The following is a 12,817-nucleotide window of genomic DNA, read 5'->3' as shown; positions in this document are numbered from 1 at the left end:
TTACATAAGATCACCAAAAAAGCCACTTAAAAAGATGATGCCTTCTGCAGGAGTTTATTTTGTTGGTTTTTTTTTTAAATATTTTATTTATTTATCTGACAGACAGAGATCACAAGTAGGCAGAGAGACAGGCAGAGAGGAGGAAACAGGCTCTCCGCGGAGCAGAGAGCCCGATGCGGGGCTCAATCCCAGGACCCTGGGATCATGACCTGAGCCCAAGGCAGAGGCTTTAACCCACTAAACCACCCAGGCACCCCTAACAGGAGTTTTTCTTTAACTTATTTGAGTTTGATTTGTCTGGGTCTTGGGGATCATGGCTTCAAAGTGCACCCCTAACATTGAGAATTATCCACTTACAGTCATCATAATAATCTCCTTGATGCTTTATATTCTCTCAAAAGCATTAGGTGCACATTTGCAGCCACTGACCACTAACCAAATGATCTCTCTAAGACTGGAAAATCAGAAAGGAAAAAAGAGGATGACTGACTTAAAAACTGTGAACCTAAAGTTGTAACCTATGAATATTAGAGATAAAGCCAAAAGTCAGGACCTGTGAATGCAGCGCAAAGAATCACCAAAAGCGGCAAGAACTAACAAGTGGTAGCAAATTGTACTAATGTGTTAAATTCTGATCTCTCAGTTAAGCTGATCAAAGGAGACGAATTGTTAAAAAGAAAGCCACAGACCCAAAATAGCATCACTTAGGTTGGGCCCTAAGTCAGTAAACTGAGACTTAATACCTAACCTAACTGCAATTTCAACCCCCAAGGAATGTAACCTTTAACCAGTCAACATGGAATTTTCTAGTCAAAACTATGAAATTTACTGATGGACCCTGTCAGCTCTCTTTAGGAGGTTAATCCTGCTTAAACAATACATTCCTTGCTAATAAAAAAAAATTTTAATGCCCTCTCTTCCTTTTAAAACCTTCCTTTTGTTCAGCTCAGTGGAGCGCCCTACTATTTTTTATTTTTTTTTTTAAAGATTATATTTATTTATTTGACAGAGAGAAATCACAAGTAGACAGAGAGGCAGGCAGAGAGAGAGAGAGGAGGAAGCAGGCTCCCTGCTGAGCAGAGAGCCCGATGTGGGACTCGATCCCAGGACCCTGAGATCATGACCTGAGCCGAAGGCAGCGGCTTAACCACTGAGCCACCCAGGCGCCCCCCTACTATTTTTTAAATGGGATGCTGCCTGACTCATGAAATCCAATTAGATCTTCAAATTTACTTGAATTTTGGTTCAGTTTTCCTGAATTTTATTAAAAAGACTAAATAAGAAAACGTGTGTAAATGAGGCAAAAACGTGTTTCTTACAGAGTATGTGCTTATACATGCCTTCATTCCTTTATTATTCAATGAGTGATATTTTAGATATATTCTTACAAGATTGCTTACAAATGCAATCTTAGTAAAACTGATTCATATATAATATTAGCAATCTGAAGTATTCTTCTTCCTATGGAAATATATTGTATAATATTAATATCATTTTCCTTTTTAAGACTACATAGTTTTTCTTACCTATATGTTATTATATCACATTTATGGAATGTGATTAACTTAGTTTTGAACTTTCATATATGTTTCATGTAACCCCAAGAAATTAAAGATACTCTGCAAATAAAACAAACCAAAAATAAAAATTAAAAATGTTAGGCATTATATTAAATGATTTTGAATAGAATTTCAAGAGATTTATGGTCCCTGTGAGAACAAAAATAGAATCAATTTGCCTTAGGTTAAGAAGTATTTTGTTTTTTGTTTTTTTTCCCCCCAATTTATTTTTGAGAGAAAGTGAGCTGGGGGAGAGTGGAGAGGGAGAAGCCGACTCCCCACTGAGGAGGGAGTCCCATGCTCCCTGGGATCATGACCTGAGCTAAAGGCATTCCCTTAACAGACTGAGCCACCCAGGTGTCCCTAGGTTAAATTCTACTGTAGGACATCAGCAAATGTGATTTTCAAAGATTCTTTTAAATGGTCATCAAGGGGTGCCGGAGTGGCTCAGTCGTTAAGCATCTGCCTTCAGCTCAGGTCATGATCCCAGGGTCCTGGGACTGAGCCCCACATCGGGCTCCCTGCTTGGTGGGAAGTCTGCTTCTCCCTCTCCCACTCTCCATGCTTGTATTCCTGCTCTCATTGTCTCTCTCTCTGTCAAACAAATAAATAAAACCTTTAAAAATAAGTAAATGCCCATCAAAATTAGCTTTATATTTTCACTGTTCTTGATTTATAGAAAATTTACAGTGAATACTTAGAATCTTCACATAACAGTAGTTTTGTTTCTTGAGTACAAAGTTTTGTTTCTTGTTAAGTGCAAGACTGTTATTAAGTGCTCTAGGGCTGTGCCCAGGTTAATGCATCCAATCTTTACAAAAACAGGCATTAATATGATCATTATCTACATTTTACAACATAAAATTATAAAACATAAAGACTAATAACTACTGACCTCCTTGAAATGTGGCTAGAGTGAACAAGGAACTGAATTTTCCATTTTAATTTTTAATTCAAATACAAAAGCAGTATGTTTTTCAATTAAACACAACTTAATTTTTTTGTTTTATTGTTTTGATATAATTTGTTTTGATATAACTGGGCTCCATAGCTCAGGGGTTAGAGCACTGGTCTTGTTTTGATAAAACTACACTTTACCATAACCATTGAAAATTTAGCATTCAAACTGAGAAGTACTATAACAGTAAAATATGTATCAGACCTTGAAAACTTAGTATGAAGATAGGAATTTAAAATATTTCCACTTATTTATATTATTACATGTTGAAATGATATTTTTTTTAAGTTATATTATCCAACTTAATTTCAACTGTTTCTTTTAACTTTCTCAAATGTGTGCAAAAGAAATTTTTAAATTACACAAGTGGCCTGCATTGTATTTCCATAAGATGCTGCTGCTTCTGGGGTGCCTGGGTGGCTCAGTGGGTTAAAGCCTCTGCCTTCGGCTCCAGTCATGATCCTGGGGTCCTGGGATCGAGCCCCACGTCGGGCTCTCTGCTCCGCAGGGAGCCTGCTTCCTCCTCTCTCTCTGTCTGCCTCTCTGCCTACTTGTGATCTCTGTCTGTCAAATAAATAAAATCTTTAAAAAAAAAGTCTTTAATAAAAAAAGAAGATGCTGCTTCTAACTCAAATACCAATATACCATGCTGCCTCTCGCAGTTTATACCACTTCGTAGTCTGAAAGAGAGTCATACTGCCAAATCTCAAGACATAATCATCACCATTCAAATCTCATGGACTCTCGGGAAAAACTCCCTGCCCTCTTCACACGAACCTCTCTTCACAAAACTCCAATCATATTCCTATTCCTAAAATGTCTTCCTGACTTTGAAAATCAAGTCTATGAATAAAATCTAAGGTTATCTGGTGTTTTATTCTACCAAACCACCAGTCTCTTCCTTGACAACACACATTCTAAAATAAGTCCTTAGTTTATCCTTGAAGAGTTCAACTAGTTCTATTTCTGTACCATCCTTTGGAAACTGAATAAACCAACAGCGATGTGAATATTAACTGAGAAGGAAAAAGGCATTTGCAAAGGCACTGGAAGAGAAGGGGACTCCTCCCTATGGTCCTGTTATGAATTGGGTAGGAGCAACCTAGGGACCAGGTAAATGGACAGCACACAATTAGGTCTTAACATTTAGAATGATAGCAAATATTTAACGATCTGTAGAATAAATATACATGACAGAAAAATAAACATGAACTGACCTTGAACAGGCCTTTAAGTGGCAACGCTCTCCTCCACTTCAGGGGGCTTCTCTTGCAGAACTACAGGACCAAGAAGAAACTCTTGAGACCCTGGACAGGCTACGTAAGAACACACTGTCCACCATCAGACATAACCCATTACCCATCACACACCCAGGTGGAAGTAAGAGGTAACTAGGATACTGCTGACTTTTACCAATTCAGAAAAACAGGTCAACATCACCTGTAACCAGTGCTGGAATCTAAGTTCATAGCAGTTTCTAGGGGGCACAGGTGTGGTTCTGAAACATGTAAATGCCCTCCGGTGTGTCAAAAGAGGTTCGCTCAGGAAGAAATCCTTTCCCTGTGCCCCTCCCCTCATGTCTTCCCAGAAGTCTGTCTTGAAGTCAAGCGCAAGGCTAAATTCTCATCCCATGACTTCGGATGTACCTTCCTGCTTGGGACTTTCATTCTAGGCATGAAATCAATGACTTCCCCTCTGATGCCTGGTTCTCTACAGCTAGACCAAACTGGCCCTAGGGTGTAAGAACAAAGGAGAATCCATGGAAACACGTTCCAAGGAACCATGGAACTTAGAGTGGATCCTGGGTGGGCAACACTCACTTCACCAATGTCCCCCCTGTGTTGAGCACCAGGCTGGGTACTGAGGACAAGGTGATTTTATATATATATATATGTAAAAAACCCTATTTTACACACTCTTACAAGCTCATCAAAACAACAACGACAACAACAAAACTTCAAACTCCTACAGGTTTACACCCACTTCCTTCAAACTGAGTACAACCGAGCTGTCACAGAATCACTCGGTCCCAGTATCGGACACCCACATCACCGGAGACTATGTACTGATAGTCCCACTAACCCAACTGTATACCAGTCCGGGCACTTCAGGGCCCGTCACACACTCTCACTCACACGCGTGCGCGCGCGTGCTCTAATACCACACAATGAACTCGTCACAGACAATAACACCGTAAACCAAGGTCCACCCGGGTTCAGGCCGGGGACGAGCCCCCTGGCTCCACCCGCCCCACCCCGCGCCCGCGGAGCTTAGGGCCTCCACACCGAAACCCGCTCCCACAACGTAACCTGGGTCAGCTCAACTCACCAGGCATACTCCAATAACCACGACGATACCGGAAGGGGAACCAAAAGTCGAAGTTCATTCGTGTCCCTGGGGCCTGTGGGAAACGTAGTCCAACACTGAAACTGTCCCGGTTTTCGAGCGCAGCCGGGAGGGCAACGGTCGCAAAGTCCGCGCCACCCCGGGGAAAGTCCTGGGAGTTACAGGGTGCGCGGGTCGCTCCTCCTGGGCGAAGGACGGTTGCCACGGACGGCCCTTCAGACGCCGAAGAGCCGGCTGATTCTTTGAGAGCGAGGTGGGGTCCTGGGTTGAACCAGAGCCCCAGCCGAGGAAGAAACTGGAAACCTGGTTGGGGAAATAAGGAAAAGGGAAGCGGAAGCCAGCCGGAGGCGGGGCGAAGAGGATGATGGAAGAAACCTGTGTCCGGGAGGACCTGGAGAGAAGCGGAATCCCCAATCCCGGAGCGTTGAGAAGAAAGGAAAGAATCCGAAACCTAGCGTAGGAGGACCAGGAAGGAATCGGGAATCTGTGCTGAGGGCGATCGGGCCAAGAAAGGCTGAATGGGTACCGCAGTTTGGGCGGAAATGGCTGAGACGGGAATAGGGAGCCTGTGGAGGTTTCTCTCCCCTCAGGCCTGCATGTTGCGGTACCCCAGGCCCGGGGTCGTGAATCAGAGGGTGAAGAGTCTTCTTGTCGGTTTTGCCCCTTGAGAAAGCCCCAGCACCCAGAATGGCACCTGGCACACTGCAGAGGCTAAGTATGTGTATTCCTGCCCTGGTGCGGGTTTTATACCATCACTGCCAGGAAGTTCTCTGGTGTCTTTTTCCAGTCAGTCTCACAACAGAAACAGCCAGTTAGGAGATACGTCGCCGTAATTTAGTTTTGTCAGTTCTGCAATTACATATGTCTCCTTTTGCATATCCCAGTTTTGTGATATTTATTAATGTGTGGTTCATTCTTTTTATTTATGGACAGCATTCAGTTGTGTGAATATGCCAGTTTGTTTATTCGTTTTTCTCTTGAACACTTGTTGTATTTCCAGGTTTTATATATTATGAATAAAGCTGGCACGTTTCCATTTCTCCTTGGTAAATACCTAGAAAAAAAATGCTGGGTAATAGGTCAGTTTATATTTAACTTTTTTTGCAGAGAGGCAGGCAGAGAGAGAAGGGAAGCAGGTTGCCCGTGGAGCAGAGAGCCCCAAGAAGGGCTCGATCTCGGGGCTCGAACCCAGGACTCTGGGATCAAGACCTACCGGAAGGCAGAGGCCTTAACCCACTGAGCCATTCACGTGCCCCTATATTTAGCTTTCTAAGAAGTTGATAAACCTTGCAGAATAACTGTTAGTGACATATGTTTGAAGCTCATTGTGTCTATGCAGTAAGTGGTTTCAAAGATTTGGTATTCTGGTATGGAATTATGAGATGGGCTTAGTGGAGTTATGTAAGGTCCATGGGATTGTGGTTTTGTGAAGTGGATGAGATAGGAAACTGAAGGTGTCTGTACAAACTCTTACTTATCATGATTTTGTATATTCCACGGTGACTGTGAAATAAGAACTGTACATGGTATTAATGAATAATTGAGAAGCACTGTGTCTAGTCAGGTATGTGTCATCTTGATTCTGCTTGCGGAGTTATGATGTTTCTAATCAAGTAAAATAGCAATATAGAGCTATCCAAAGGAAATGAAAACAAGATATTGAAGAAATATCTGCAGTCCCATACTCACTGCAGCATTCTTCACAATAGCCAAGGCACGGAAACAATCTAAGTATCCACTGATGGATGAGTCAATGAAGCAAATGTGTATATATATATGCAACAGAATACTATTCAGCCTTTAGAATTAAGTACATCATGCCATTTGTGACCTTGGATCACCTTGGATTGACCTTGAGGTTATATGTTAAGTGAAATAAATCAGAGAAAGACAAATATTGTATGATCTCCCTTACATGTGAAATCTAAAAAACCAAACTGGTAATTGCCGAAGGGTTAGGAGGGTGGGAGAAATGAGATACTGGTCAAAGGATACAAAAGGTGAGTAAGTTTTAGAGAATCTAATGTACAATATGGTGACTATAATTAACAATACTATATATTATGTACTTGAAAGTTAAGAGATTAGGTCTTAAACATTATCACCACAAAAACAAAAAAGATAATTATATGAAAGGATAGAAGTGTTAACTAACCTTATAGTGGTAATCATTTCATAATATATGCATGTTTCAAATCATCACATTGTAAACATTAAACTTACACATGTTATTTTTTTAAACAGAATAGGAAAGTAAGAGGTAAAATTACAGATGAGAGGACTACATACTTGGAACACTATTAGCAAATCCTAATGTGTTGAACTGACTAGGAAAATTTTAAAATAACAATAATAATAAAGAAATGACCAGGATTCAGTAGTAGCACACAAGAAGAACACTTTTTTTTTTTTAAGATTTTATTTATTTATTTGACAGAGAGAGATCACAAGCAGGCAGAGAGGCAGGAGAGAGAGAGGAGGAAGCAGGCTCCCTGCCGAGCAGGGAGCCCAACGCGGGGCTCGATCCCAGGACTCTGAGATCATGACCCAAGCCAAAGGCAGTGGCTTAACCCACTGAGCCACCCAGGCGCCCCAAAAAACACTTTTTAAAAAATATTTTTTATCACTATGTGCTTTTAACGGATTTGAGAGGTTCCCCGCCTTTTCCTAGATGAAATCATGGTGATTTAATAATTTTTCAGACACTAAATACTCTGCAATACTTCTAGTCACAGTCTTATTCTCTAAAAAAAATTTGCTGTAAAAATTACTATTTGAAACTTAGAAAAATTTATTCCGTATGACAGGCCTGCAGTGCAGAGAAGTACATAATCAGTTTCTTCTCTATTACTCAAACCTGTATTGCTGAATTTTTAACACATTGATTCTTAATACTTAATAGTAAATGTTTACTACTTAACTAGGCAGATTTAATCAAGTTATTATGGAAGTTCTTATGGTAAGTAGGGTTTAACATTGCTTCTTTTACCTCTCTTGTCTCCCTTGTTCACTTTTCTAACAAAGAATCCAAAAGAGAAAAAGGTCTTTTCTTGCAAATCTTAAAGCCATGCCTCAGGTAAAATGTTTCTTCTGTCTTTTCTGAAATACTCTTTTTCCCTCTAGAATATATGAGCATTTTCCCATCTTGAAACTTCGTGGAGATATGATTCCCCTTCACAAAACTGGTCATTTCCTTTTATTCTCACCAGATAAACCTGTGCCTTCTCCAGGTTCTTCTAATTTTAAATAATGTTCACTTAATTGGGTATTTCACTTAGTATCTCCTTTCTCATCCCCACAAACGTAAATATATTCTCTTGAATTAAATAACTCTAAACTTCTTGAATGAACTGTCCTGTCTAGACAGTGATTTGATATCTAAGTAGTGAGTGCTTAGGAGAACCCATACAAAGGAAAGACTTCTTCATGTCACAGACCCTGGTTTTCCAGTAAGTACAGGCAGAGGTAAAATCAGATTACTAGATTAATATGTGGCGAGAAGGGAGGTCCCATTTCACACTGTGTCCTCCTTCCTTTTCCAGCTCAGCTCACCTTTCTGGATCATGTTTTTTTTTTTTTTTTTTTTTTAAGATTTTATTTATTTATTTGACAGAGATCACAAGTAGGCAGAGAGGCAGGCAGAGAGAGAGAAGGAAGCAGGCTCCCCACTGAGCAGAGAGCCCAATGCAGGACTCGATCCCAGGACCCTGAGATCATGACCTGAGCCGAAGGCAGCGGCTTAACCCACTGAGCCACCCAGATGCCCCCTGGATCATGTTTCTGCATCTCTCCCTTGTAGTCACATCCCTGGAATGCCTTGCCTTGTTTATATGCCTCCACTCGCTAACAGACACCAAAGGCATGGAAGTAGTCTATGGTTGAAAGAACAGATGGGAAAGCCTACTTTCTTTATTTTTTCCCCACTTTTTTTTTTTTTTTTTTTTAAAGATTTTGAGAGAGAGCATGAGAGAGGAGACAGAGGGAGAAGCAGACTCCCTGTGGAGCTGGGAGCCTGGTGCGGGACTCGATCCCCGTACTCCTGGATCATGACCTGAGCCAAAGGCAGTTGCTTAACCAACTAAGCCACCCAGGCGCCCGGAAAGCCTACTTTCTATACACAAAGCACTCAAAACAAAACAAAACAAAACAAACCAGAACAAGAGGGGCAGGTTCATGATGACAAGTGCCTAGGAATAGAGTAGGCCTTGAATCTCAGTAAAAGAGGAAATGGGATCCTAAGCCTGCCTTTGGACATAAATTCAATACTGTCCACTTTTTTCTTTCATAGACTCACTGGAGAATTTCTAAAGGATGTATGGTAGCAAGAAGTAAATTAAACCTGGAAAAACAGAATGAGATAAAATTAGTAAATATGTTGTGAAGTCTACGCATATACTAAGTAACAATGATTAATGGGATTTCAAAACATTAAAATCACAAGATAACAATAGAAAGAATGTACTTAAAGCATTCTCCTTTTTTTTTTTTTTAAGATTTTTTTGAGAGAAAGAGCGTAAGGGGGAGAGGGAGAAAGAGTCCCAAGCAGAGGCCACACTGCGCGCAGAACCCAATGCAGTCCCATTCCCAGGACCCCAAGATAATCTGACCTGAGCCCAAACCAAGAGCTGAATGCTTAACCAACTGCACCACGCCAGTGCTTAAAGCATTCTAAGGTGTTTTTCAAAATGCCAACTAATTACGAATCAAAGATAAAGTTAAAAATTTAAGGGTAACCTCTAAAAGCAATAGAATATTTTTTAATCCAGTTGAAGAAAAAGAAGAAGAAGAAAGAAAACTTGATAGATCCAGTAGAATTCAAAGTCTAACAGAAGAACCAAGTATAAGCTTGAATAACAAGATATTAGGGAGGTGGGATGTGGCACTAAAAGGAGGCTTGAGCAACAGCTCTTGGAAGATGAAGGCTCAGCAGGATAACGGATCAGTTGTTAAGGCTAACGTGCAGTGTCATTGCTTTTCTTAGTCTGTGTATTTGGGAAAATGAAACCTGCTGACTGTAGAAAGAAAAAGTATTGGTTAAAGATTCAAGCCTGTCACTTTGCACTCCCTGCCCTCCCATTACTCCCAGTTTAGAGGTTTATGGGGGCTAAAGTATGAGTGTGAAGTTTTTTTACAATCTGATGTAAAATGGGCTGCCTCCTGACCAGCAGGAATTCCCAGATCCAACCTCGTGTGGAGAGAGTCAGATACAGGTTAATGTTCATGAGTTCTGGGGTCAAACAGATCTAGATTCCAGTCCCCACATGCAGCATTTTCCATTAATACAACTTTTAGTATCACGGAGACTCATTCTCTTCAGATAAAAAATGAAGATAGACGTGCTGCTGCTCTGCCCCTTCTCTGTAAATGAAAGGGTATTTATAAAGAATATAAAGTGCCTGCAGTGTAGTCATTCAATAAATGAGTGTTTTTCTACCTGTATGTCACAAAACTAAAAAACAGCTGAAAGTTGTATAATGTAAGGCACTATGCACACCAAAAGAGATTGCTATAAATTCTTGTTAATTAGCTAAGTAAATCATATTGATATGCCCCCTTTCCTTCAGCAGTGTCAACGTGGGAGGTTGCGTTTTGGTGGGACAGGAGGTAATGACAGCCTGGATCCTTACTGAATCCATCATTGGCTGGTGATGGTTAATGGTACAGACAGCCCAGTTCCGAAAGGGTCAGTAACTGTGGATCTGTAAGCAACGTCGTACATTTACCTTTATGTCTTGTGAGTATGAATATATATGGTTTCTTGATGTACATGCTACATTGTTTAGGTGGCTCACATATTCATCATGAGGCAGAAGATGAAACAGTGAGAAATTGGCAAAGATAGAATTGTATAAAACGGAACATGAAATCTCATCCTAACTACAGAACGTCAGATGCTCTACATTATATTGCCTTTTAAAAATTTCCTCTGCATTTTTCTATTATATTTTGAGCTTTTTTTAAGTCCTGTTTCATCTTACAAAGTAAACATCTTAGCCTAAGACTTAATTTATTTCAAAGAACCTGATATAATAAGGTGTTGAACTAAGAATAGTAAATGAATATTGGCCTCATTCTCCTTTCGCTTACCTTCTAAACCTGTAAACCTAATTAGTTGTTTATTTCACTGTTTGCTAGCCTGGTAATAATATTTAAATTGTCATTGGTATTTTACTGAATGCCATAAATACTTACAAGATTTTATGTTAAGGGAATTGTTTACTTTCTGTATACATAAAGGTATAATACGATCCCATGACCTCCTTTAGGCAACAGGCTAAAGTTATAGTTCAGACCCTACTATTATGCAAAGCAAAATAATAATAAAATAGTACACACCCACAAGGATGGCTATAATCAAAAATAAAGATAATGAGTATTGGCAAGGACATAGGAAAGCAAAAACTCATAACACTGCTGGGCAGAATATAAAATGGTGAGTTCCTGGGGAAAATAATCTAGCAGTACCTCAGATGGTTAAACATAGATCCACAGTTCTACTCCCATGTATATACACAAGAGAAATGAAAATATATGTCCATGCAAAACACACACATATGTTCATAGCAGCATTATTCATAACAGCTCCTCAGAAAGTGAAACATAGAATTACTATATGACCCACCATTTCTACTCTTCCATATATATTTAAGAGAATTAAAGCACATATTCAATGAAAACCTTGTACATGAATATTCATGATAGCATTACTCACGATAGCCCCAAACTAAAAACAACCCAAAGGTCCATCAACTGATAAAGGGATAAACAAAATGTAGCATATCCACACAATAAAAAGAAATTAATACTGATACATACTATATACAACATGAACCTTCAAAACTCTATGGTAAATAAAAGAAGTTAGTCACAAAGGACCACGTGTTATATAATTCCAGCTATATGAGATGTCCAGAAAAGGCAAATAAATAAGTGAATTAATGTTTGCCTAGGACTAGAGTATATTGAGGGGTACTTAATAAGGGCAGTTGATATTTTTCATACCTATGGATACAGTATATACAAATTTTATATCAAAAAGCCCTAAAATACAGTAAAACAATGAGAACATTTAAAACTATTTTCCCTTCCCTTGCTCTCTTTTTCCCACCAGCTAAGGGTGACAGTGTTTAGAGCAGGAGTGGATCAGCCCTTCTATATTCCCGGCTTACCAATTCCTCCCTCTTTAATTTCCATATTGAGGTCGGAAAGAAAGTGATGCAGTATACAACAGATACTCTAACAAAGCCCAAGTGAATGTTGTTCTTTTCAGCAAGTTTTAAACCATGAAACCAAACATTAGTTTCCCAGAATCAAACTTTGTAAAAACAACAACAACAACAACAACAACTCCCTTTGTTTTTTGGTTTGGTTTGATTTGGTTTGGTTTTGCTTCATTTATACCCCTTCACTGGTTTTTCTGGGCATGGAACAGTTCAGGCCCTTCTTTCATCTCCTCTTGAAAACACCATTTTCCTCTCACATTTTCCTAAGCTGGTAAATGCAGCAATAACAATATCTTATCTAAAATGTCTATTTGTGGGCCAGCTGGATGTCTCAGTTAAGCATCTACCTTTGCTCAGATCATGATCCCAGGGTCCTGGCACTAAGCCCTGCGTCAGGCTCCCCACTTGGTGGGGAGTATGATTCATACACTGGCAAAAAGAAAATCTGCCTGTTAGAGCAACAGATGTCAGATTTAACACACAAAGACTTCAAAGAAACCACTGTAAATATATTCAAAGAACTAAAGGGAATCGTATTAAAGAAATAAAAGCATGATGACAATGCTATATCAAATAAGGTTTCTCAAAAAAGATAGAAAATCCTGGGGCACCTGGGTGGCTCAGTGGGTTAAAGCCTCTGCCTTGGGCTCAGGTCATGATCCCAGGGTCCTGGGATTGAGCCCCGCATCAGGCTCAGGCTCTCTGCTTACCAGGGAGCCTGCTTTCTCCTT

At 40.0% G+C, this 12,817-nt stretch overlaps 1 protein-coding gene across 12 annotated transcripts in view; it reads right to left on the bottom strand.

Moving 5' to 3' along the window:
* The window catches only part of ZNF529 (zinc finger protein 529), a 78,634-nt gene that overhangs the window by 41,192 nt on the left and 24,625 nt on the right, over positions 1-12,817 (bottom strand). For all 12 annotated transcript variants that reach the window (XM_082708990.1, XM_082708989.1, XM_082708992.1 and 9 more), the window contains 2 exons: positions 4,846-5,917; positions 3,735-3,794 (listed from right to left, as the gene is read on the bottom strand). The gene's annotated coding sequence lies outside the window, so the exon portion shown is untranslated. The remainder of the gene's footprint in view (positions 1-3,734; positions 3,795-4,845; positions 5,918-12,817) is intronic.

Source organism: Mustela nivalis (genome assembly GCF_964662115.1).
Source record: "Mustela nivalis genome assembly, chromosome: 18".
In the NCBI taxonomy this organism is placed as follows: Eukaryota; Metazoa; Chordata; class Mammalia; order Carnivora; family Mustelidae; genus Mustela; species Mustela nivalis.
Note: the sequence above shows the minus strand (reverse complement) of the source record. Positions and strands in the feature narration are given on the sequence as shown.